The sequence below is a fragment of the Coturnix japonica genome, chromosome 5, assembly GCF_054131305.1.
Source record: "Coturnix japonica strain WE chromosome 5, WE-NBRP24, whole genome shotgun sequence".
NCBI classification, from domain to species: domain Eukaryota; kingdom Metazoa; phylum Chordata; class Aves; order Galliformes; family Phasianidae; genus Coturnix; species Coturnix japonica.
Window position 1 is genome coordinate 49,635,130 of NC_140667.1, and position 26,227 is coordinate 49,661,356.

General features: G+C 44.9%; 1 protein-coding gene across 2 annotated transcripts in view; it reads right to left on the reverse strand.

Annotated features, from left to right (window-relative positions):
- GPR132 (G protein-coupled receptor 132) overlaps window positions 1-26,227 on the reverse strand; it is a 64,830-nt gene that overhangs the window by 38,156 nt on the left and 447 nt on the right. The gene's annotated exons all lie outside the window — the stretch shown is intronic.

Genomic DNA, 26,227 nt, shown 5'->3' on the forward strand with positions numbered 1-26,227 from the left:
ATCCCTCTCAACATGATCTGGATTGGAGTCAGAGGGAATGAGGCTGTCGAAAGATTTTCCTTTCATATTTCTGAAGATACCATAGCAAAGAGAATTTTAACAGGCTATTACTGTGCTGAGATACAGTGAGCATTCAATCCTTATAAAAAGCTCTCTGTCATATATTTGATTCACCTTTCCTGGGCTCAGTGAACAGGATGTTAAAACAAGGTGATCTTTTTTCTTTGGAGATGTATGGAAAAATATATGTGTGTATATATATATATATATACATATATAAAATTCACAAATCTGTAGGAAAAAAAGTAAAAACACAGTGAGTTGGTTTAGTGCCAGCATCACAAAAGGGCAGTAAAAAGGATGGGAAAAGTTCCCCTTTCTCTCTGGGAGTAAATTTTTGCCTTTATTCCTTCAGTGAAGAAAAATGGCTGTTTGCTTTGCGAAAGAATGGTGTGTGTGCACAATGGGGAAAGGCTGCGACCCAAGGGTCAAACGGTAACAACTGAGCTCTGCAAATCATTTTTGAAGGCTGAATGAGTTGCAGTGTGCTCGTGCTGGGCTGCAGCTCCTGTGGAGGATCTGACTCTACAGCAGGACAGGAGGACGGTGCTGCTGTGGGTGGGTTGTCAGGCAAAGGGCTCCTCCTGCTCCTTGGTGCTTCCCTGAAAGGAAGTTGTAATAAGCTGGGGTTGGCCTTTTCTTCCAGGTAACAGTGATAGGATGAGAGGTGATGGCCTGAAGTTGCACCAGGGGAGGTGCAGGTTGGATATTAGGAAACATCTCTTCTCAGAAGGAGTGGTGATGCACTGGCATGGGCTGCCCAGGGGAGTGGAGGAGTCACCATTCCTGGAGGCATCCAAGAACTGTGGGCACCGAGGAACATGCTCAGTGGGCATGGTAGGTAGGGATGGTTTGAGGTTGGACTGGATAATCTAAGTCATCTTTTCCAACTTTACTGACTGTGATTCCATGATACTGTCAATGTCATGCTCCATCATCATGTAGCAGTCAGGGGCAAGGATGACACTGGTGTGGTGCAGATGAAGAGTGCCAGCATGGTGGTCAGTTCTTCTGCATGCCAGTTCTCCATCTGCCATTGCAGTCATTGAGTCCTCATGTGATGGGCTGTTTCTCCTTGCAGTGTGTTTCTGGTAGAGATTTCTGAGGCCAGTGCTGTATAAATTAGGAGTAAGTAATAAAGAGAAAAGCAATAAGGGAGAAGATCAGGTGCTGCATAGATGGGCAGCAGTAAAAAAGACCTGAGATAGATTAGTAATGCAAATATTTCTGCTGAGGGGTAAATGCTTCAGAAGGAAGGAGTAGAAGATAAAACAGTAAATGAATCAAGCACACAGCTGGGAGAAAGCAAGGCTCCTGGTGAATGGCTCCCAGCCAAGAGAATGTGCAGGTAAAGAAAGGAAAGGAGCTGTGCAAGGTGTTTTGAGGTGGCTTTTGTGAGATAAAATTAGTGACCTAAGGAAACCCAGAGAGGAAATGTCATTCTTTGCATTGCCTGCCCTCCTCAGGTTGCTACAGCCCTGACAGGGAGTAGGGGGATTAACTGCACCATGTCTGGGATGCTTACAGTCATCCCAGCATGGATTCCAGAGGCAGGTTGCTGTCTCCTGTGTCCGTAAGGAACTGACAGACAAGATCTGAATAGTCTTATGCCCCTCAGATGTGATGAACTAGGACTGACTGCATGGTTTTAAACAGGGGGAATGCTCTCAGAAGTAAGCTGTTCTCACTGCTGGAAGTACCTGTAGGATAGTGTCCAAATGATGGGCTCTCAGAAGCTCTGTATACCAAGGTTACAAGTTTCTGTTCTGAAGGAGTCTCACAGTCCTGGACTCCATCAGCACTGGAAGGCTTATCATTTGTGACGCATCTCCAAATGGAGACAAATTAAGTGCAAAGCATTGAGTTGAACCAAACAGTCCCACTTTCCCTGTCATTTTCTCAGATGATTTTAAGGGAGACTTCAGTGGAAGGTGCACTTGGTGACAAATCCTTAGAAATCACTTAGTTACAAAGCAACTCCAGTGGAAAAGTGACAAACAAAACTCCCTCTGCATCTCAAGGCACTTTGCGGTGATTTTCCAGTCCTTCTCCAATTGCTTCACCACGCGTGGGCTGAGCAGTGATTGGAAGCTCGTACATTTCAATGCCAAGTTTTAGCAAGATCTTTCTCAATGTCTACTCCACCTTTGTTTCCTCTTTTCTTTGTGGTTTGGGTCCACCCAGACTCAGAAGCCAAAGAAAAGTGGATGGAGTGATTTACTAGACTTTGCACTTAACAGCTTCAAACATTTTTCATTCATTCCAGGCCTCCTTGGAAGGTATTCATAACATTTTTGCTACTTTTTTTCCCCCACAGACTTGCATGTATATACATTACACCAGATTTCCACTATCAGATAGGGTAATAACCAGCATTAAAGGAGTGTGCTTGTTCACGTCTTCTATGCGACAGGTAAGTAGCCCTCAGCTCTGCTCCCTTCAGCCCTGCAGCTGCTCACAGTGCCCATGGCAGCACCTCTCTTCCCCAAGCCTTGTCATTTCTTCATGTCACGTTCTTCCTGATACCATTGTTTCTCCTTGAGGTGCACATCCCAGCTTTCCGCTGCTTTTATTCCCACTCAGTGCATCTCAGTTTAGATTTTCACTTCTGAACCGGAGCTGTTATCAGGTATGTTCTCAAGCATACTTTGTGGTCCTCACGGGGAATGTGGTCTGAGTTCCCATAAGGCTAGAGAAAGTTGGCCTTAGAGAACAGATCCACAATGGCTGCTGTTTTCTTGCCTGGTGGGAGCTAAAAATTCCTTGTAAAATCCTCCCGTGAGATACAGCACCTTTCAAGATTCTCCTCCCCTTTTTTCTTCTTCCCAACAGTGGAAATGCTTTACATACTTTGCAGATGTGTAAGGCTGTTACGTAAAACATCACATGAAGGCAAGGACTCTCGCAAATAATAAAACTGCAGGCTAGTTGAAACCAGCCCCCTTATTTCATTTTCCTTAACAAAATGTAAATCTACACCCACACAAACTATGCACGCTCGGAGCAAAACAGTATTCCACATTCTGCAGCAGGGAGGGAGCCATCCTCCTGGAGGGGCAGCTGCCTGGCCACGCTCCTTCTCCACTGGGCTTGTGCTTGGTTTCCATATGAAATCTGATCAATGTGTTCATTGATCCAGGTGCTGGTGGAGATGTTGAGGTGAGGGAGAGGGCTGCTGGTTCATAACCAGTGGGGCAATTTTCCTGGAGCATCTGCCCGCCCCTGTGGGTTTAGCAGGATATGAGCTGGAAAGCACTCAGCCTGTTTTCCTTCAGGCACTCTTCCACATGTCCAGGCAAACTTCCCGCTGGATGTACTGCTGCTGGTGTGGGCATGAGTACATGGAATAAGAAAGGGACCCCTGTCCAGCTGATTTGCAGGCTGCCCATTTAACAGCATGGACCTTGTGCCCTCTTCTCTCCTGGTTCTCAGTGGAGGCAGAATCAGAACCATTTGAGTTGGAAAAGACCCTTAAAAGTCAACTAGTTCAACTGCTCTGCAATGAATGGGGATGCCTACAACTCAATCAAGTTCTCAGAGCCCCATCCAGCCTCACCTTGGGTGTCTCCAAGGATGGGAGTTGTCCGTCCACTGTCACACCAGCTTGCTTTCTCGCTGCCCCTGGCTCTGGTTTGACTATGGAATAATGATAATGACTCTACTACCTCTGTAACATCCAAAACAAGAAAGGATCTGGCAGCGCAGGAGGAATACATCAATGGGCACCTCCAGGTGACTGCAAAAGAAATAACCAAGTCATGGGGCAACCTGCAGCATGAGATATTTTTTAGTATGATATCCTAAGAAACATGACTGGCTTCAGCCAAATTAATTGCATATTATTCAATTAAAAATAAGAAGTATTGAAACAAAACCTTATTTAATCTATTTCTGTCATCAACCTATGTAATCTCCAGTATAACGAATCTGAGGGTCTGTCTTCACATGAATAAAGAATTTTTCCTCAGGCCACCTACTCCCGTCATCACCAGGGGATGGGGAAATCTCAGATCCATTAACAAAGGAGAAGTCCAAAGATGCGGATGGAACAGGACAATTCCCTCTTGCTATTAAAGTGCTTTAACAGGAAAGGGCACATTTGGGCTTGCTGAGGGATGAAATACCCCATTTTCTAAGAGCAGTGGCTTCCTTCTTTTATATATTTATACAAAAATGTTTCCTCTCCTCTTCCCAGAGGTGTTTTATGTGCAGTTGTTTCATCATTTGCTGCTAAGGAACTGGAACATGGACAAAGAATTCCTTCCTCCAAGCACCAATGCCTTAACATGCTTTGCCTGCCCAGAATGTGGACTATCCTGCAGCAGAGACTTGTTGGGCCAAAAGAGTGATCCTAAGTCCTTCAGGATGCTGAAATGGAGCTGCAGCACTGACAGAGTCCCTGACAACCACAGCCTTTGCGGGGATCCGTGCTCTCTCCTCCCTTCCTTAGCCTTATATAATGTTACTGCTCAGCTGCAGCTCATGTGACGCCGCGTCCTTTGTGCGACTGTAAGGCTTTTGCACATCAGCCAAAATGCAACGCTAAACCTATCAGGATAATAAGCGTCCGGCTGTTAGCATGTGGTTTCCAAAAGGGAGGTTGTGTAATATTTCATTTGTTGCTGAGAGAGCCAGGGGTTAGGGGAAGGCTCTGCCATAGAGGGCGGTGGGCATGGAATGGGCTGCCCAGGGCAGTGGGCACGGCCCTGAGCTGCTGGAGCTATGGCTTGGCACCTAGTTTTGTCTCCTGGTTTTCCCAGTGGGAAATGTACATTGCCAGTAAGCCAGCATGACATATCAAATTCTGCTCCCTGAATGCAGCATATTAAAATGCAATTTTTACCTCCCAAATTATATTGAATTATACAGTCGGTAGCAATTTTGACAGTAGCATTGAAGCGAACACATTTCATATGCTAAGTAAAACAGGATTTTTTATTATTATAATTATTTTTTGCTAATTTGCTGGAAAAACGTTAGAGTATACCCAGGACATAAATGCTTCTGGGAGTGAAAAGAACCTCAGCAGCAGGTATGGAGTCTGTGATCTTTGGATGCTGGTGATAATCACACACACTTGTCTGGATGAGGTGACATGCAGCAGTGCTCAGAGGGCACTGAAGCCCCATGTCCCCTCTGTCCATTCTCAACAGAGGAGCACAGAGGCTCCCAGTCTGTGGCCCATCTGCAGCTCTAAATTCATTTTGGCTTGTGTCAAGCCAGTGATGCACGATAAGAGATAATTAGCGATTAAATTGCAACCTTTTATCTTGGAAAATGACGGTTACTTCCTTGTTGGCTACCTACAATGGGTGTTCAGGACAAGGCGAACAAATGTATTTGCTTTGATCCCCAACAAAGCTCTGCAGAAGCAGCTTCCCTGTCCTGCGGCAGCTCCGGCTCTGCAGCCCCCAGGATGCTCCCAGTGGAAGATTTGCAGATGGATGTGAACCCGACTATCTGCTCGATCGGGGCTGTGCAGCAGCAGAGGGCAGCAGCTCAACACGATGCTTCCTCCACCACAGGCAACTACTTTTCATCTCCCGTCAGCTTTTCCTACTGCTTTTTGCAGACTCCAGGTAACTACGTGTGCTATCAGTGTCAAATTACGCCATTTTAAAGTAATCCAAATGTCCTCTGTGGGGAAGGAGGAGTGCTTGCCTGTACCCCAGCCCCTTGGTAGGCATCTACAGGTGGTGGGGTGAATGCAGGTGACGCTGCAGTGGGTGGCTTGGTGCTTCCCCATCAGCTCAGAAGGTGGCACCTGGGGCTTAGGGCACTGAGTGGGATGTGTAGGGTGCATTGAGCACCCTGGGAACCAAGTGGGTTGCTGGGCTCTTCTTTGTGATGAGTTTGGACCTCACAGGATAGGTCTGCATAATGCAAAGTAGGCTTTCAGCAAAACCTATATGCTGGCCATAGGACCTCAGTCAGTGCTGGCTTCTGCAGCGACCTGGGTGTCAGTCTTTGGAAACAAAGCCAGTTCCTGTGCTATTCAAGTTTCTGACCTAGCACAGAGCACCCAGACTTTGCCTCAGCAGAGTTAGAAAAAACACTCACAATCTTCTTTCTTGTGGATACTACAGTGACCTTAATGCCAAAGGCACTTCAGACAGAGCCTCACCTAGAAAAACAGGCAGAGGCACAAAAATATGATTCCCTCTATCAGTATAAAAAGCCTCTTCAGAGGTTTCAGAAACCCCAGCAAAGAGAAGGGAAATAAATCATGGAAACCTCTAACGAACCCCACCCTGAACATACCAGCGTGCCAATAAAGCCAAGGCACATGCAGCAACATGGCAGGCGGGCGCTCACCGCCACATTTTACACAATCCAGTGCAGGTATGCGAATTATTGCCTAGTGCCCTCCTTCCTCTCTGAGACATTCACAGAGCTGCACGAACATGTTGAGGGAGCTGCGGGTTATATCTTTACCTGCTTTGGCAAGCTCTGCTCAGCCATGTGCTGGGTGAAAGCTTTGCCCCATAGCAGGTCCTGAGAGCTGCAGCCCTGGGTTGTGCACGCTGGCACGTGGACTTGTTTCTCAATGCAGCTCTGCAAAGCTGCAGCTCTCCTCGAGACAAGGGGGAATGTCTTTAAACTAAAAGAGGGGAAGATATGGGTTAGATGTTAGGAAGAAATTTTTCACTCAGAGGGTGGTGAGGCTGCCTAGAGAGCTGTGGGTGCCCCATCCCTGGAGGTGCCCAAGGCCAGGCTGGATGGGGACCTGAGCTGGTGGGGGGCAACCAGCCCACGGCACGGGGTTGGATCTCAATGACCTTTAAGGTCCCTTTCAACCCAAACTGCTCTGTGATTCTATCGTTCTATGGAGAGCTTAGAAACATCTTCACTTTGGTGCCCTTTGGTGCTCTGCAGTTCAGACACTTGCATCCAGATTTTCCATCTTCGGCCACTTGTACCATGTACAGAAATGCAGCATTTATTTTTAACCTAAAGGGAGTCACCCAGGATAGGGTTTCACATTGGGATCTCAGAGCATTCAGGCTGGATCAGATTTTTTAAAATGTTAGCACATTATAAATCAATACATTCCCAGTCTGCTTTCCTCACCTCTACTAAAAGAGAAGATCCAGCCATTGCCATGAAGTTCCAGAGAGAGTTTAAATACCATCAGGATTTGTTAAAACATGGCTTTTGCAATGTCTGAAAGACAAGATGTAAATGGGTTCCCATCAGCCTGATTGTCTTAAGGAGGTCCTTTCCACTGCCTGGTCTGTAAACACGGACGGGTACATCCTTGTGCACTTGTGTATAAAGACCACTAAACTGGCATGGACAAGACTTAGCTCCAAACACTGAACTCTCAACCTAATGAAATCAATAGAAAGTTTTAGGGTGATCCCAAGCTATTTCTTCCTTTGCAGGAGAACATCATTACTCCCCTCTGTCTCAGAGGACTATTGAAGTTAAGTGACATGACAGAGGGAATGCAGCAACTCGATGGCAGGGGCTCCAGTTCCTGTCTGTCACACTGGAAGTGCTGATGTGCACAGAAATGACTCTCAACAGGCTGCTGCTGAAAGCCAAAGAGTATTTCAGTACCTGATGTGGCAAGCTGAGAGAAGCAGGGCCATATCCCAGCCCAGTGTCAGGAAGGGCTGTGCTCTATGTCTGACTTTTGTGCCACTGGTAATAACAGAGAAAGTTCTCATCAGTTCAGTAGGTGAAGGAGACACTCAAGTAGCACCACAGTAACAGTAAAGATCATTAGTAGAATTCTGATATTCTCCTCACAGCCCTTTGACTGTGTCAGAGCCAACTCCTAAGGACTACATCTGCCTGTGGCACAGGCTGCACAAAGCAATCTGGGTTGCCAGTGCTGCAGTGATGGCTCCAAGAACGGTCTTGGGAGAGAAAACCAGCAGACCCAGCTGCCACCAGCGCTTATCAGAGCTGGAGAAGGTACCGATCGTAAGGATTTAAAGAGGAGGATTTGGAATTAACCGTCTGTTAATAATCCCCAGGCATTACCTGTTGCTTGCTCTGTAGATGGCAGCACAAGGAAGCCAACCAACTTGGTGAAGGCCGGGCAAGGGGAGTGCACGGATCTGTCATTAACAGGGTCAGCCGAGGGAGTTATTTCACCTGGGACTTGAACCACTTTCAATTTTTAACAGCAATGGGTTAGGAAAACAAGAAAGAAGCCACAGCTGCAAACAAGTAGTAAAATTAACTTGCAAAGCAAGCAAGGTCCCATGTCACGCAGAGATAGCTTTGAGCTCACAAAACCCCCGATGGTTACCACATAACTTCAGATCAAGAAAGCCACCTGAATGGGTTTGCTAAGAGTCTGCTTTCTTTTGGGCACAAACCTGACCTTTAAGCTGTGTTTGAATAGCAAATAGGGACTTGTTGTCTCAATCCCCAAATGTGTCTGCAAAAAAAAAAGAAAAAGGCTGGCGTGGCAAAATTTATCAAAACACAACATGTTCAGAAGAGCTTGGAATTTCCATTTGAAAAATGTGGGTAGCTAATAGTCCCCAATCACCTCCACCTTGTATCTACCCTGCAATCTTTTGTTTGCATTGTGATAAAGCTCGGCTTTGCAATTTAAAAGCAAAATATGCCCTCCTGAAGGGCTTTGTTTCCCCTTCCATGGGGCGTGTTGGAGAGGGAGCCTGCAGGGACCTTCATCTGGTGAACTCCCAGGGCTGCTATTTCTGAGCATCGATTTCCTACTTGGGATGTAGATCTTGACCTCCGTGCCCCAAGCCGACTGGTTTGCATAAACAAAACAGCATCGCAAAGAAATCAAAGCCGGATGTACCTACAGCAAATAAATCTCTTCCTCCCTGACAAACACAGAATGAATTGACCTCTTGCACGTCATGTCTGCTCGTCTGACCAAAACTGTCAGTCACAACCTTCCCTTTGGAAGACATGGATGAGACAAGAGATGAAAGGGACATAAATGGCATCAGTAAAATGAAAGCAAAGAATGATAGGATTTCCTTTAGCATCTCCATTACTCGATTCCCACAAGTTTTCCAATCAATGCTGGTCAGATCCCAGCCAATGTCTGTGTGCATTTGATTCATCTGAAGTGAAGGAACAAACACCGCCTGTCTCTCTCACTCTGTGACCCAGCCCCATTTTTACATTCGTTTTCCTGGAAGCAGTCCAGCAAACAAGTTCTCCAGCAAGAACATATGGGTCGGAGTGAATTTTAAAGCAAACATCTGTGATCTCTGCAAACAGGAAATCCACCACACTTCTGGGCTGGAAACGTTTCTATCTGAAAACTGGGTTCTCTCTGTGTATGGACCATGAGATCCTTGGAAGACACCCTGTACTCCCCACACCCAATGAAACCCTTGTAGTTCTCCTCACATTTCAGATGGTGAATCCTAGAAGCACAACATGAGGAGACATACCACAAATTACGACAGGAATTACTGCATTGTGAGTCATGGGAAATTAATCTGTGAGTGCTGGACATTGCTCCTGGACAATTTGGCTATGTCTGGGCTATGGGGGATGCGAGCACCAAGCCTCCTCTCTGGCCTCACAGATGGGATTCTCCCTATGGACAATGGGGTCATGTGCCTTCATCCCCATTCAGAGGAGCACTCTCATGAGTCCCACGCTGACTCTGTGAGCAGCAATGCAGCTGCATTCATTCCATGGACTATTTAGCACAAGTTATTTGCTCAGATGTGCAATGAGACACTCTACAAAAGGTTGCAGACAGTTCCCTTCCAGTGGGATTTTCAGCCTCAGTCACACGGAGACATGTTCTCTGGTCTACACCAGCTGACCTATTGGGCCTGCATGTATTTATGGTACCTAAACTCTGGTCCAGTAACCTCAGTAAGCTGTGTATACAAAGATTGATCATAAAGCAGGTAGGGAGACTGAAAGGCCAATAGACAGGGGAACCCATATTGAGAGGCATGTGTGAGTCATGAAATGGAAGTGTGGTGGACACACCATGGGACTAACCACCCCTCGTCAAAGCTTCCTTCCAGCCTCCCCTGGGAATGGGGAAACTGAGGCAGTGGTTGTTACCACAGGGGAGTATGGTGGTATGGTCCTGCTTGGGTCCCTTCCCCACCCCTTTGGTTCTGGGCTGAGGCATGAGATGCAGAGATGTGGGACCAGGCTCCTGGGCGTATGCTGAGCTCAGTTCTCATGTCTGGGCTGACCGATTACACTGGTGTAAATCCAGGCTAATTTGGGCAGTTTGTGTGGGAATGTTGCCTGGAATGCACATCTGTATCATTTTTTAATATTTTTTTAAGTCCTGTCAGATTCCAGCCTTGTAAAGAAATGGCATGTCAGGCAGGAAAGCTTTGTCCAAAACAGAGAGGGGCAGCCATTCTGAGAGATGCTGAATTATCTCTGTTTTTCAGAGAGGAGGCAGGGGCCCTTTTCTCAGAGCCCAGAAGTTAAGCTGGGAACCCCTGGTTGAAGATGCTCAGCTCACATCTGGAATCACCCAGATGGGTGCCTCTGGATGTGCCTTTCTGTGTTGAAAGGACTGTGGTTTAAATTAGGAGACAACATGACAAGTTAATTCCTGGTCATTCCATTTATCTACACAACATGTCTGTGGGAAGTGCTGTTAGTCCATAAAGAACCCCAAAAGCACTTGGACAAAAATCAGAAGGAGGTGAGGATCAAGGCTGTGTGACTTTCCCAAGGGTGGCACAGGTGAGGACTTGGCTCTGGGCAGCCTGGAGGTCCCTGCAGATGCCAGACGCCAGGGACAGCAGGCTGGCATGCAGGCTGGCTGCTCACCCTGTATCTGAGGATGCAGCTCAGTCGTATCATATCAGGCCAGGCTAGAAATCACATTTTCTTGCTGAGTTCCCAAGATAAAGCTGCATATAATATCTCAGTAATTTTCCATCCATCCATTCAGTCTCATACACTCAGCATTTACTATCAACTTTACTGTCTCTTCCAATGCAAACAGCCCCAAAGCGCAGCCCTTATCTCCACCTCCTTATCTCCAGGCTTCCAGGCTGGGGGAGCCCTCTGGAAAAAGTGAGATTTTTCTCAAAGAGCAACATGATTGCAGGCAGTTCACTGCAGATAGTCCCTACTACTTCTTTCTCTTGTAATGGGGAGGCAGACATGCACATTGGGATCCCATTATTTGAGTGCAATACCTACACAGCTGGGAAAAAAGCATGTTGGAAGTGTGGAAGATTCACATGACTCCAGCCAGCAGAAACTAGGGAGAAAATGTGTCATTCTCTGTGTTGGTCAATGTTTATTCTGAGCAGGACTTTCTGATAGGGCTTTTTGCTGATCAGATGCTGCCTTCCTGACTGTGCTATGCACTCCAACAGCCAGGATACAAGAGAATACCTTGCATTTTTTTCCATATAGAATTAGACACCAGAGGACAGAGGGCTAGGAAACATTGCTAGAAGATGTGTGGAAGAAGAGCAGAATGGCCAGCCCCTCTGGCCATGGCTGTGGCAATGAAGGCTTGTGGAAGATGCAAGGCGCTGCTCAGAAGAGGCTCTCTGGGCATGATGCTCACAGCACAGAGCCTGCACAGCTCTACGTGCTGGAGATTGTATCAAACACTCTATCTACTGAGTTCAGTTTCTTTTAAAAGTCATCACAGCTATTTGAAGAAGCTGAAAGAAGCCTTGACTTGAAAAAGGAAGCGTGGATTGAAATCCTAAATGCCTTCAATGCACTAAGTCCACATGTGAAGCATGATTTGAACTGAGATATGTGTTGCCTAACTCAGATGCTTGTAGGGACAGTTACATTAACCTCTTTGGCACCAAACAGAAGATCACATCCCACCAATGCCAGTGTTAAACAACAAAACACACGCCAGTAGAAACATTAACACGCAACTGGCATGATCTCTGTTTTCAATCCAGGCTGTGCCAAGATACTCTTTTCTTACACAGATTTGATCCAGCTCAGCTTAGCAAAAATAAATAAATATTTCAATTCCCCAAGTCTGAATCCTGGCTCTTGGCATACTGCAGACTGGCAGGCACACTTCTCTAAGCAGGACATGTCTTGTCCATTGGAAAAGCTTAAAAACCAACACCTCAGGGTGCATTACTGCAGGAGCTTTTCATCACAAGGGAGCAATTTCCTGAAGCACGCAGAGAAAAGGGTGCAGGAAGGCACGGAGCTTTTCTTCAGTTGTTCTCTGGTGGAGGAGTCTCCAGCAGAATCCAGATCACTTGCTCACAGGCTAAACTTGTGTTGCATCCCTCTTGTTCTTATGGGCATGCAACAGCACTGAGGTCAAGGGAAGTGAGCCACTTGGTACCCTGCTGGGAAGGATGCTTTGACCAGCTCTTTTCTGGGAAAGAACCATAGAACAGAATCATAGAATTACAGAATGGTTGGGTTGGAAGGGGCCTCAAAGCCCATCCAGTCCCAAACCGACCCCTGCTGTGGGCTGGTTGCCTCTGCCAGGTCAGACTGCCCAGGGCTTCATCCAACCTGGCCTTGAGCATCTCCAGGGATGGGACATCCACAAAGGCCACAGTTCAACAGAACTTAAAGAACATCCCCACGGTCTGCAGAGTGGCAGGACCTCAAGAATCAGATCCTGTGGAAGCAGAGCTGCCACAATACGATGCCGAGAGGTGCTATATAAATATGTCGTTTCCAGTGATTCACTCTTCCCACAGATTCTTGTCTGTGCCACGTTTCTATTAGTGTTATAAGCAATTTGTGGGTGAGACGGTGTTTTACCAAGGCCAGTATCTGTGATTCAACACTTTCTTCCATCCTGGCAGTTGTAGAGCTTGTGGAAGAGACTCTGGGGTATGAGACACATTTCACAGTTCCTCCGTATGCTGGATGGTGCTGAATTCTCACTTTCCTGACCCAAACCTTTTTGCTTATTTGTACATAAGATGCTCCAGCAAAGCTCAGGTGATGCACATACGGATATTCCCCAGATCTTGCCCTGCAGGAGCAGGAACCAGGTGAATGCATGTTTGAAAACTCTTCTCTACATATCATGCCCCTTCCCTTCCCTCCCTACCCACTTTTTTTTGAGGTGGAAATGTCCCCACGACTTGTCCCTCACTCCCAAAGCGGAACTATTGATATTGCCTGAAATGAAGCTGTTGCTCTGAACAAGTATGGACAGATAGAGGTTGTCATAGCAACAGAAGTTATGTGTGAAAACCCTGGGAACTGTTCCTCCTCCCCCATCCATTCAGGCTCCTATTCAGATTTCTTTCCTTTTTGTTCTTCTTTTTTTTCCCCCAAGGTGCTTTAATTCCTGGGGCTGAGCACCAGGGGAGGTTCATTGAGAACAGCCCATCAGGTCACAACAGCACGCCACCAGTGACTGGGTCCACTTCACGTTTGTGGAGCACTGTGTTGGAAAAATGTGTCCTGCTGGGTCCAGGGAAGATCTTAATAAGGCAAAATGAAAGAGAGTAGATAGTGGGAGGGTGGCTTCCTGCATGTAGGACCTCAAGGGCATAATCCAGATTTGCTTCTGATCAAATCTGCACTGAACTATTTACTTTTCGAGGTGCTAAGTCAACAGATGTGCATCAAAACAAAACCATTTGACATCAAGCTGCTAATGGTTAGAACCACACAAAATAATGCGGGTTATTAACCCCATAATAAGGAGCTCATTAAAATGTGAATTACCAATTAGGTTACCAAGCAGTCGCATTAGGAGAAGCACAAGCAACAGAAAAACCACTGACAAATTGCCAACTGCTATACGTAACTCCTGGTGAAGACCAATGCGTAACACCTGGTGAAGACCAATGGCCAGGGAGGAGGTCCCAGCTGGTGCAAACAGGCAGAATCGCCAACGGCTGCAACACAGCCCAACTGTCTTAACCTGGGGAAGGGCTGAGTTCAAACATCTCATGTACTCATCCTGACCTTGAGGAGGAGCATGTTATGCAGGAGGTGCTGGGAGGTTCATTGATATTGGGTGCTGCAGAAACCATTGCTGTTGTTCACGTTGTGAGACATTTAGTTTCACTTGGGTATCAATGCTCCCCTTGGTCAAAAGGGTATTTTAAATGCTCTGTGAACACTATGCTTGGCCCTAAACTTAGCAAAAGCTCTCCATGCAGTTGGCTCTGGCCAGAGGGATACTGAATGGGATGGCTAACTGCAGTGTGACCTTGCATGCTGGCATCCTTAGTAAGCTTTGGAGAAGAGTTCTGCTGTTCAGTCCTATGTTTTGCATTTTACTATTTCATACATCTCAGGGGTTTTAACTTATTCTCTTCAGGTACTATCAATTTTATGTCATTGGAGGGAGCTGGCATCCTCCCAGATCTTGCTTTGCTTTGTATATATGTATAAAAATATATTTTCTCCAACATACTCAAAATGGCACGCACAGAGGAGACATTTAAGCTTTATTTTTCCCTGCTTAAAAGTGGCAGAGAAACATGCTCATGTTGAGATCACCACTTCCCAAATGGCTTCCTTCTTGTTTTTCCCACTCACGCCTCAGTCGGTGTCAGATATCTAAAGAGAATGTTAAAGCAGCGAGCGCCTGGCAGGCAAGCTGAGTGTGTATAAAGACTGAGACAGAAACGTGAATCAGTCACTCTGTTTCCATCAAACATTTAGCTCAGGAATCCCAAACTTTTTTGGGGAAGAAGAAGATGTCTAGAAGAAAGAGTATAAGAAGTGATGCCCTCTTTCATCTCCCTAATACCTATATCCTTATTCTAAAGGCTGTAGTTGGCCACCCGAGCAGCAAGCACTTCTCCAGGTGGGGAGAAGGAAGAAGGAAAATGGGGAAGATTCCCCAGAGAAAGCTGGATGGTGCCTGGGTGCATGAGGAGGGGGCTTGGAGGACAACAGATGCGATAAACCCCTTTTCTTTGCACAGTTGAAGCATCTCAGTCTCACAACAGGGAACCCTCTACCCCAGGACATTCATTGCAGTCAACCAAAATGACTGACATTCCTGGAGGAGAACCAGGGTGGGAGAGGACACACTAAGGTTTGGTAGCTGCCCCATCCCAAGTGTTCCTAGTCCCTGACAAACCCCTACGATGTCCTGTGTGCAACATCAGGATAAGACGAGATCACATGAGGGATCATCAATGACTGGTGTCGTCAGTCAATTACAAAGCTTGGCTGATGCAGTAATTTACATGAGGATAGGAGAACACTCTGTGCATACTTCTTTTTGATATAGTAAGACTGGCACTTCAGGGGAAGGAATTAAGTGAGCTTATCAGTAATAACCTCACACAATCCAAGGTGAACATTTGGAAGTCATTTAATAGACAGCTTCTTTGAGCAGGCAGCAAATCAGGATCATCTCATTCAACAAAATCACAAAGAAGAGCAAAAGCATTAAATCAGTCAACTCATGTATTTACAGTGAATAATTTAAACAGCAGCACTGTCGAGGCCAGAACGATTTGTTTCAACGCTTTGAATTTAGCTCTGTTTTCAGAACCACATAAAAATGGTAAATTATGTTCTTCTGTTCCACTGGTCTGAATGAAATTTAGTCTCTCCCACCGTGACTTTGCAAAGGATATTTGCCTCAAAGATTGAGTGGGAACAGGTCCTGTTCTCTTTCATCCTCCTCAAGATGCTAACTTTTATCTGTCTGTTTTAAAGAGGACAGAAACTGAGATAAAACAGGCAACTTTACTAGCATTGTTCAGGAATGAATTAAAAAGATGTGAAGTATATCTTAAACTAGAACTGTGCTGCAATCTCAGCTGTTATAGGCTGACGTATTTCCAGTGGTATAATGGACCTATGCCAATTTGCATCAGCTGACTACAGCAGAAGATATTAAAACCAATTGGGAAAACTCATCTGATATTTAAAAGCAGCAGATGGGAGCAGCAGAGACTCTGGAAAGATGCTTGCATATTCTACTATAACATGGAAAGAAGTGTATTAATGTGTATTCATCTGAATCTGTATTCTGTGGAATGTAATTACAATTTAAATCTCATACATATCCCTTCATGTTTTAACATTCATTGTCATGGCTTCTGTGACACACGAGTGTCCCTCATGTCCTTCTATTTCTTTGAAGAAGCTGCAGTAATGAGAGCTTGACTGTAAAGACCAGAGTAATCTGCAAATGCAGTGTAAAATCGTGAACTTTGTTACAAGGTTGAGCTTGTTATTGCTGTTTCGAAGGAGGAAAAAGTCAGTCTCAGTGAAAAACTTGGAGCATAATGTTAAAAAGTATTTTGTCAATGGAAGTACAGCTGAAGAAGCTCAAAATTTGGCACGGCTTCCCAGCCTGGCTGAACACCTCATGCTTTATCAATATACCCAACAATTCTACTCAGTGAGCTCATCACAGAACTGATCCAAACCCTATGGGCCTCAGAGTACTCTGTCTTAGGTCACCCATGACTGCTAAGAACAGAAGCAGGAAGCAACACGTATCAGGTCTAAGTGAAAGTGGCACATCAACATTGCCAAGAACTCCCGATTTTGAGTCACTGCAACCTTCTTTTCCATCCCATTTATAATAAATGTAGGCTGGTACAGTTAAGCAAGCACTGAAATCACAAAGTTTTAAGTTTCCCGTCTCCTCCATCTTGCAGAAAGCAATGGGGAAGAATTACTCTCAGAAATATCTGCCACTTAGACTCTGCAGAAGGCTGACTACAAGGATATGGAAGGTACTTTAGGCTTCTGTGTATGGACTTGCAAGCTATTTATGGCCCTACGGGGATGGCCTGGATGGAAGGACTTAGATCCTTATCAGGCCAGTTCCTTGTAAGTGTATGGACACCAGAACAGCTGATAGATACCCTGAACTTGATGGGTGTGAGAGCAGTTATGTGTGAACCCCTCTGCTCCTCGGCAGAGTTCATTCTTTATCAGATTTTCACATTGTGAAAAGCTCTTCAACAAGAAGGGTTAATTTCCCATAAGCACAATTGCTCTGCAGAGTTGTCTCTTCAATGGCCATGGAACTGAAAATAGAATAAAATGATTTTCAGGCATCTGATATTGTATGAGATGAGTTCCGGCCTGGATGTGGCCCTAAGTATCCTCAGATGCTTTGGAGAACAACTCAAAGAAAGCCAGCAAGGCAGCAGAGCCTGCCATCCGCACTGACTCAGTCCCATGGCATAAGAACATTGTATTCTTAGCCTCAGATGAGAAAAAAAAATCTCAAACAGCAAACCATATGCATTATGTACAACAAAATGACTGTTTTATACCATTATGTTTTTATTTCCTCAGGAAAACTTGGACAATTAAAGGCAGGAAGGAAGATCATAAATTTGAAAGATGACAAGGGGATAACTGCTCACCTGAATAGGAAGTTGTAAATAGTCTACCACTGACTCTGGGCTCTTCAGTTCAAGAAGGACAGGGAACTTCTAGTGGGAGTCCAGAGGAGGGCTGCAGAGATGATTGAGCCCTGGAGCATCTCCCTTATGACGAAAGGCTGAGAACCTTGGGGCTGTTCAGCCTGGAGAAGAGAAGACTGAGAGGGGAGTATCTGCAGGGCAGGAGTCAAATGCATAGGGCCAGGTTCTTCTCATTGGTGCCCAGTGACAGGACAAAGGGCAATGGGTACAAACTAGAACACAGGAAGATCCATATGAGTGCATGGAACTTCTTTACTGCAAGGGTTACAAAGCATAGGCTGCCCAGAGAGGTGGTGGAGTCCCCTTCTCTGCAGATACTCAAAACCTTCCTGGATGTTTTCCTGTGCAATCTACTGTTGGGAGCTGCTTTAGCAGGGGGTTGGGCTGGGGGATATCCAGAGGTCCTTTATAACACTAACAATTAAGTGACTCCATGATTCTGTGACTCACCACAATTAGGAAAATGGCAGACCTTACACTTGCTTTTAAAACATGGAACAGATATTGAGCTATGGATGAAAATGGACTTTTATTGCCATTAATACCCAAACTGATCAAGTACCTACATTAGTTTTACATATACATGTTACTCATTCATGGCATTAACATACAGTGAATAACAGCTGGTTCTGGGAGCCATTCCATGAAGATGAACAATTGGTCTTCAGCCTTCCAACCACAATAAACTCTCCATCACGAGACCTGTCCCCCTTGTAAATCATTCATTCTCTAACTCCTTGCCCACGCATACATATATATGCCTCTATAAATCACAGAGACAGTCCCATGTAATAACTAGTTGGTCATGCTGTATAACACATGTTCTCTGTAGTAATCTTGCTCTGTACAAGAGAGTATGATGGGACAGATGTCAAGTTGAAATTAAAATGAATAACAATAGTGTGTATTTTACAAGAGTCCTCAATCAAGTTTAGATGTCCCACTATGCTGGGATTCTGCATCTTTACACTGTCTTCTCTCCAGCTCTTCACATTTATTTATTTATTTATTGTGGATAAAATAGAAGAGTGAAGGAAAGTGATATGATACTTATTTCCTTATAGAGAACTGGTGGGCATAAGAGTAGGAAGTTTAAGTACCTTCGGCTCAGGACTTCAAGGCTAGAACAGGGAACTGACCTTAGATTACATGTCCCACCATTGCTGCCACAAGCTTCCACTTCCTCTCATTTAATAAAACTGAACTGCAGTGAGATTTGAAGATTAGACAACATAACATTTCCTTTGAAAATATAATATTCATTTTTGGTTCTTGATTACCAGTCCCAAATCCAACAATTGTTCACATATCTGTTTATTCCCTTCACGATTGTTTCTCTGAAACAATGCTTATGTAAGACCACATTGTCCAGTCAGATTAGCAATCCTGGAGCCTTGGGATGCCCCTTAAAAGCTGTTTTCAACTGCTCACAGTTGCTATGCATGCATGGCCTTTCCTTATTAACCATGCTCAAAATGCAACTGACTCACAGCCAGTGTTTGAGCAAGATGGTGCCTTTCTGTGGCTTCTGTGCAGTAAAAACATACTCCTGAATCTGGTACAGTAACCAGAGATGAGCAGATCCCAAATATTTTGATAGACACAGCCCTATAAAACATCAAGTTAGAAACCTGGCAGCCCACAGACACCCATAACTTCAGCGGCTGCTTCAACCTGAAGCTAAGCAGCAACCCATGAGTCAAGTGGTGGGAGTGAATTTCTCATTCCCTTCCTTCAGAACTTCTGTAAGTGTTGCCACAGCCGCTGTTACGGGCACTCAAGTGATTCTGTATGATTATAATGTGCTGTCACCCTCCTAGATATGTAGGTGGATTTCATATTGCTTAGATTACATGTAGTGAAAGCCTTTCTACCCAGAAAAATTGCCAGGAATTCCTCAGTCTGCTGTGAGTAATGCAGCCTGAGCAGAGAGGTGAAGAGCTGCTACTTCTGATCAAGATCAGATAAGAGTAAGGTGTGCCCCTGCTGGGTGCAAATCCAAGAGCAGAGGGCCTCCTGCAGACAAGTCCTGCCATAGGCTTCTGAAAGCCCCACATAGATACAGGCTCAGAGATGATGGATGCTGAAGTGAAGAAGAATGTGGCAGGTTGAAGAGTTGGACCGTGCCCTTTTCAGGGTTTCTGGATCAAAACCTGCATTATGAATCCCAACCAAAAGTTGATGGGCAGTCAACACAGAAAAATGGAGACAGTGGTGGAATGTATGGCCCATCTATTTTGTAAAGTGACCAGTGAAATTCCCAATGCATTGGTCTCATCTTTTCCCAGAGAGGATGTTGCCGTCCACAAAGGAAGCAGAGACTCTGAGAGATGGTGGACAAAGCTCAGGTTCAAATGTAGGATTAATCTTCTGTCTGTGTTGAGAGTCTGGTTGAGGTTGTGATCATATTGGAGTCCAGCATTTGAGGTATGGAAGCAGAGGGTAGCTTTTTTTTCAGTTCCTACATTTGAAAGCAAGGTACTGCCACAGGGGTATCTAGAAGAGGGTGAGATTTGTTTGCCCTTTGCCCCATTTTGATTAGTCTCCACGAAAGAAGACAGAATATTTCTCTGGACAGTGGAGACTCTTTTGAGCCAGTTCTACTACCTGTTTTGACATCAGATCACCGCTCTCCTTCCCAGTTTGAGTGTGGCCCTGTGTGAGTGTAGTTGCACCACTGCTAACTGATGAGTCTTGGTTCTCCCTCCTACTCAGCAGCATTCTTCCATGGGAAGGTTTGTCTCTATATCAGACCATACCTTGCTGCCTCCTTTTTTTTTCAGGCTATGTGTGTATCTAATTCCTTTGATCTTTGTAGTAAATAGGTCATTGTTTCCACCCTTGTCTATACCAGCTAATCTATAACATCACCTGTTTGCCTGTACTCTTTCTAGTAGGCCCTGCCCCAACTGGTATTCTATTAGCACTTCAAAAGTGGATGGATCTATTTTTTTTTTTAATGAATTGCCAGTTGTAGTTTTCCATGAACGTTTGCATCTAGAGGCCTCTCCTGAATTACTGCTCTCCATAGCATCTGCCTTACTGTTTTGACCTTTCCTCAATAACAGTTGCTGTCCTATGGTTGTTTCTGCTCTCATCTCATGCTATTCCCGCTATGTCCCTATCTTCATTTATTAAAATCCCTTTAGGATGATGCTTCTAATAAATGATTTGCAATTCACACTCCAGCCGGGTGTTATCTTTGAATTTGATTGGCATATTTTTCTACCCCTTCCTCAGTGCTACTGCAGATGAATATAATGTCCAACACAGCAGGAGTCCCCGAGGAGCACTGGGAATATTTACAAGCATACACAACTTTCTATTGCAGGGGCAGATTTTTATCTCTTTTGCTACTGTTCTCTGTATCTACCCTTTATCATTCTTGTTCTGCTTTCAGCCCAGTCCAACCACTGTTGAAGTCAACTGTGTTTGCACGGGATCCTTTAGGGATGGATCTGGATCTACAGGAACTGTATGTCTGAAGAAATTAAACAAAATAACCTTTTGAAATCAAGGAACTGTCATCAGGAGAGGTCTCTGTACAAGCAGTTGTCAACAAGTTAAAGGGCAAATTTACTGAATGACTTAAGGGAATGCAGCTCCCTGCTCTTCCCACCATGTGCTGAACTATGGTGAATACTCCAGCCCCCACCATGTAGCTTCTTACACTTCACTCCCCTCACCCAACACGCACACCCTGTGGTTTTCCTCCTCCCATCAGCAATGTGGGTATAATCCGGCTGTATCACTCAGATGCAACTGCTTTCCTTAGGGTGATCTACCTTTGTGTGCAGTACCTCCCTGTTTCATTCTTCCTGCAGAACATCTACTAATAATTTCTGACTATTGGAGACTGAGTTTCCCCTGTAAATGATGCAAAGTTAATTGATCCGCAGTTCCCTTTTAGGAAGAGAAGTATAATGTTTTCCCTCTACCAGTCATCAGTGGCTTCCTTGGTTCTTCAGGAGCAGCTGAATATAATGGATAATGGGCCTAAGAGTTTTTCAGCTAATTCCTATAATACCCTTGGGTATGTACCATCTGGCCCTGTGTGCTGATTTGAATGCACTCCTCTCTTAATATTTATCGTTGTTTCTTTAATGATTTTGGTATCTGAGTTCTCAGCCTCTTGTCTTTCATTTGATTGTTCATTACACACACTCATTTCAGTGGAAAACTGATACAGGTGATGAACGTTTCAGCCAAATCCTGCTCACTGTATTTGTGGCAGAAATGAAATCACTTTTAAAACTCCCATTTCATGAAGAAGCATGGACTCTCCCAAGCCTGAGCTGCAGCTGTTCCCTTATACTCTACTTTAGGAAGGCTGTGCCTGCAGAACATTTTCTGCTCCCTGAAAGGTCCCATGAAAGACAGTTTTCTCTATGACCCTACATACAAGCCTCAGGTACTCTTAATACTGGTAGGGAATTTTCCCTTATTCTAATACATCCTATTTTTTCTCTAAGTGTATTTATCTGACCTTGCCTGCATCTTTCAGATACTTGTAGACTCATGTCTGTTATTTTCTTATCTCTTCTCCAGCTTATATCTAAGCATAACTTAATCTTCATAAATCAAACCCACACCAAGTGATCCGATCATGTCGCTACTCTTCTTTGAGGTCTCTGATTTTACAGTGTTTGGCAATGGGATGCCAAGAAATTAGCAGCAACCTTCCATCTGCATCTAAGCCAGGTTGATTTGTGCAGTGCCCACTGAGAATGGCACGAGCTTTTTTGCAAGTCAAGTAGGCTGCCAAAAAGTTACATGTAAATTGTCCCCCTATATCACCCCTGAGCTTTCCATATATGGCTGCTTCTGAGTATCCTTTGGGGTTATTTTTTCCTGAATGTCAGTAGCCTATATTATTTCAGTTTTATTATGCTATTTCCTGGCCACATTGCTAATCACTGTAGGCGCCACAGGGTAATTTCTCTGTTCAATAACATTAAAAACTCCTCCCAACTTAGCTTCATCACCGTCTTACTTAACTGTGTACTTCCCCTGCTTGCTTGTTTGTGAATTGCTTTCACTTTTTTTTTTTTTTTTCCCTCAGTCTGTTCTTCCTCTTCCTCTATGCTCTTCTTGGAACATTTTTCCTTTAAAATGGCATCCATAGGATTCCACCTCCCAACCCCCAACCCCCCCCCCTTTTTTTTTTCCTAGAGAAACACATCCTTTCTTCTACTTCAAAACAACTTCTGGTGATGATGCGTTGTCCCCACATGCTGAAAGATGCAGTAAGAGGTAAGTAAAATCCCTTAGCTGAAACAGAAAGCAGGCAGCACATCTACTGTGCACACTTCTAGACTGGTTTCATTTTGTGCTGGATGGGAATCGTCCCCAGTATAATCCACAGAAGTCCTGGCAAATGGGAATGATCCTAAGCCCTTTGCGTGACACTGCCAAGGGTACCCTAGGGAACCTCAAATGGACTTCAGGCCTCTTGAGAGGCTGCTCGTGTAGCACACAAGTCCAGTAATTGCCTTCTGTTCACCCTGACTCCTAAAATTGCCATGCTATGGACTCCAATATTCATCTCCCTTGGCTCCTTCTTCAAGGTCATGTTGGGGTATGGATTAGCCCATGCCTGCTGAGATGCTACAGGAGAGGCAGAGCATGAAGGGACACTGGATAACTGCCCTGAGCTTTCAGGCTCCAGGAGAGAACTGACCACTCATTTTTTCTCCAGAAAAATTAAAGATTTTCAGAGACAAACAACACAGGAGTACATTAAAACCTCTGCTTACAGGAGAACATGGAGATTTCCATGGCATTGTACACCACTGCAGGAGGAGGGATTAGCAGCATTACAGGACAGATTTACAAACCCTGGAGAGAATAAGTATCGAACGGAAATCTTTGGCAATCCTGTTCCCTTCCTCTTCTGGGTCACACCCTGACTTCTGGTAACACTTAGAACAAACCACTATGTCTTGCTTTTTTTAGTGTATTCTCCACTTTGCCCTGAACCCAAATGAAACATCAAAGCTCTGGCTCTAGCACTTGCAAGTAAAAATAGCTCTCAAGCCAAAATGTGTAAGGCCCTCAAATGATATCTCTGAAATAATTCATCCTAAGCCCATTGAGAGGGGGAATGGTGTTGTTTGTTAAAGGAATGCGCGTTGTGCTGATAGCGGGCAGCACTGACATGAACTGCAAAGCGAAAGGAAGGTGAGAAAAGGGGCAGGAAGAACGCATTGCACTGCATTGTGAAAGAGGAGTAAAATATACTTAAGATAAAAGCCAGTTTCAGGCTGCCTGTATTTTCTCTTCCATTCTGATCCTCCTCTTTCCTTCTTAGAAATTCAGATTTGAAAGTATCTTTCTTGATACTTGAGTGTACCATACATCTTGGTACGCCTGAGTTTCATGAGAACATGGCTTTCTCTCCCAGTGTAGTGCTGTGATTTTTTTACCATGCAAGATTCATTTATTCCCTGTGACTATGAAAGCATCAATCACAACCCTTTTAGTGTGCCTGTATCAGCATATTGTATATAAATTTCTCTTTCCGTCTTCTAGAAAATAGGTAAATGCTGCTTTGCAGTCATTATTCCTTAGTGTGTTTTTGTCTGCAGCTCCCCACTGATCTCCCGAAACATGGACAGAGGCAGCTCAAGCCACTGCAAGGGCACTGCCAGATGGGAATGTTGGAAGAGATCAGTGTAATTTCAGTCTTCCTAAGATCTCATGTATTTCATCAAATCATTCCCAAATGCAAACTTTCACGTTAGTTTTCCTCAAATACCATCTATGGGCACCACAGACCCATCACAACAGGCAATTTAAGAAATCTCTCAAATTGTGAAGGAGGCTTTCTATCAGAGGATGGCACTCACAAGAGGCTGGAAAGTATATTTGTTTTTAAGCACAGGCCCACATCCTTCAAAGTCCCCTATATAGATAAAACTACTGATGTGAGCATATCCTCACCAGCGAAGAACATGAATGTGGTCATATGTAGCAGACGCAGCTTTTAATCCAAAGTCTACAGTCATAGAATCATCGTTGGAAAAGACCTCTAAAATCATCTTGTCCAACCATACACTTACCACCAGTATTACCCTGGCCTTGTTAGCTGAGCCCAGAGAACAGAGGAATGGGTAAAAATGGCCAAATATAAAGGGACAAATGCTCAAGGGAGTGAAAAAACAGACTTGTTCCTTGCTGCCCTCAAAGCTTCTGTATTAACACAAGAATTCACTGCATTTACTTAAGCAGGATGAAGAAGGTAAAAAGAGCTTGTTGGTGTTGGATGCTGAGGCAGTGCTTAAGACATCCCTGACTCACAGCTCACATGCTAGGACTCGTCTTGCAAGTTCAGTCTGTGTTCAGATAGGATCAGGTACTGTCTCTGGGCTGGATTGCAAAAGAAGCAGAGTCTTGCCAAATATGCACTGCCCACAGCACCGTCCAAACCCGTCAGATGATATTTCTTCTAATTTTACTAATGTATGCTTGGCCCCGATTCCGTGCTACCTGAGGCTACAGCCGTAACAAAAACATGGCACACATGTCGTGGGTGGGAGCATGCAGCTGGTGGGAGTTGAGGCACGTGAAAACGAACAACACAACCCTTTCTTAATTGCAGCACAGAAATTAAGAAATAATATTCTTCTGACTCCCTGCCTTCTCCCTTTCTCTGTGGCACAGCCTTACCCACAGTTCCTGGAACTCTGCAGTGACTCTCCACCATCACACAGACCCAGAGCCACTTATTATGGGCCACACTATTCTCTGATGGGTTTTCCCACTTACCTCACAAAGATCATCAGCATGGGTTAAAGAAACCCAAGGAAAGTGCACTGCAGATAGCACAAGTATTTCCAGTTTAAAAATGTACATTCATCACACAGAGCACAATCTATTCTTGTTGGGTTTCAACAGCAGTGCTTTGATAACTGGTGGCTTTTCTGCTGGCTGATGTTTAACAACTCCACCTGCTGATGCCCCCTCTGCAAGTAAAGATGGTGCAAGAAATAGAAAATCATCACTTCCTTCTTCCACTTCTCCTTCTGACTGATTTCCCACAGTTGGTATCTGTTAATGACCACCTTTCTTCACTGGTCTGTGCTGTGGTTTGTCTCGGTATCTTAAAAGCATTGCCCAAGCAACGTGCTGTCATATCTGAAAGTTTCTTTTCCTCACTCTCTCCAGAGGAACCTCCGCCCCTCTCCAGGCAGAACACACAATATACTAAGGCTTGAAATTTATGGCTCCTGATTTAAAAGCCAGGACATCTACTGGTCTCCAGGGAAGGGAAATGACCCTTGGCTTTTTTTGCAGTCACTCCTTTTTGGAGAGGGAAGTGCTAATAAGAGCTCACTTGAAGCACAACAGCTTAGGACAAATGAAGGCCAAAAAGCAGGAGTGTAATTGATGTGAGTGGGGATGCAGCGAAGCCAAGAAGAACACGTGAGAAGTTTCCCTTGTGAGCAGTGCTCTGCAAGTGATAGAAATCAGCAGTCGTGCTCATGTCTGAGGCTGGAGCTACCGAACACCCAGAGCCACATTTGGGGGCTGCTTTTTCCTCTAAAGCAGCATTGGAAGAACTCAAAAAATCCACACGGACACCAGTGGGAGTTAGGGGTGGAGAGGGAGCGCATTGCACACCCCATAAACATGTGAGTGCTGCAGCCATCCAAGAACAGCGTTGGGACTTGGTCACACTCACCCAGGATGCTGAGGGGAAACCCAAGGTGGGATTTCAAAGCATGACATCCCTGGACACGTACTCATCCTGCCCCATCCCCCTGCAGATATCGATGTTCCCCCTCTCCTGGAGGGCTCAGATTCATCTCCCAGCAGTCACCTGTTATTAAGGTGAAATGGATCCATAC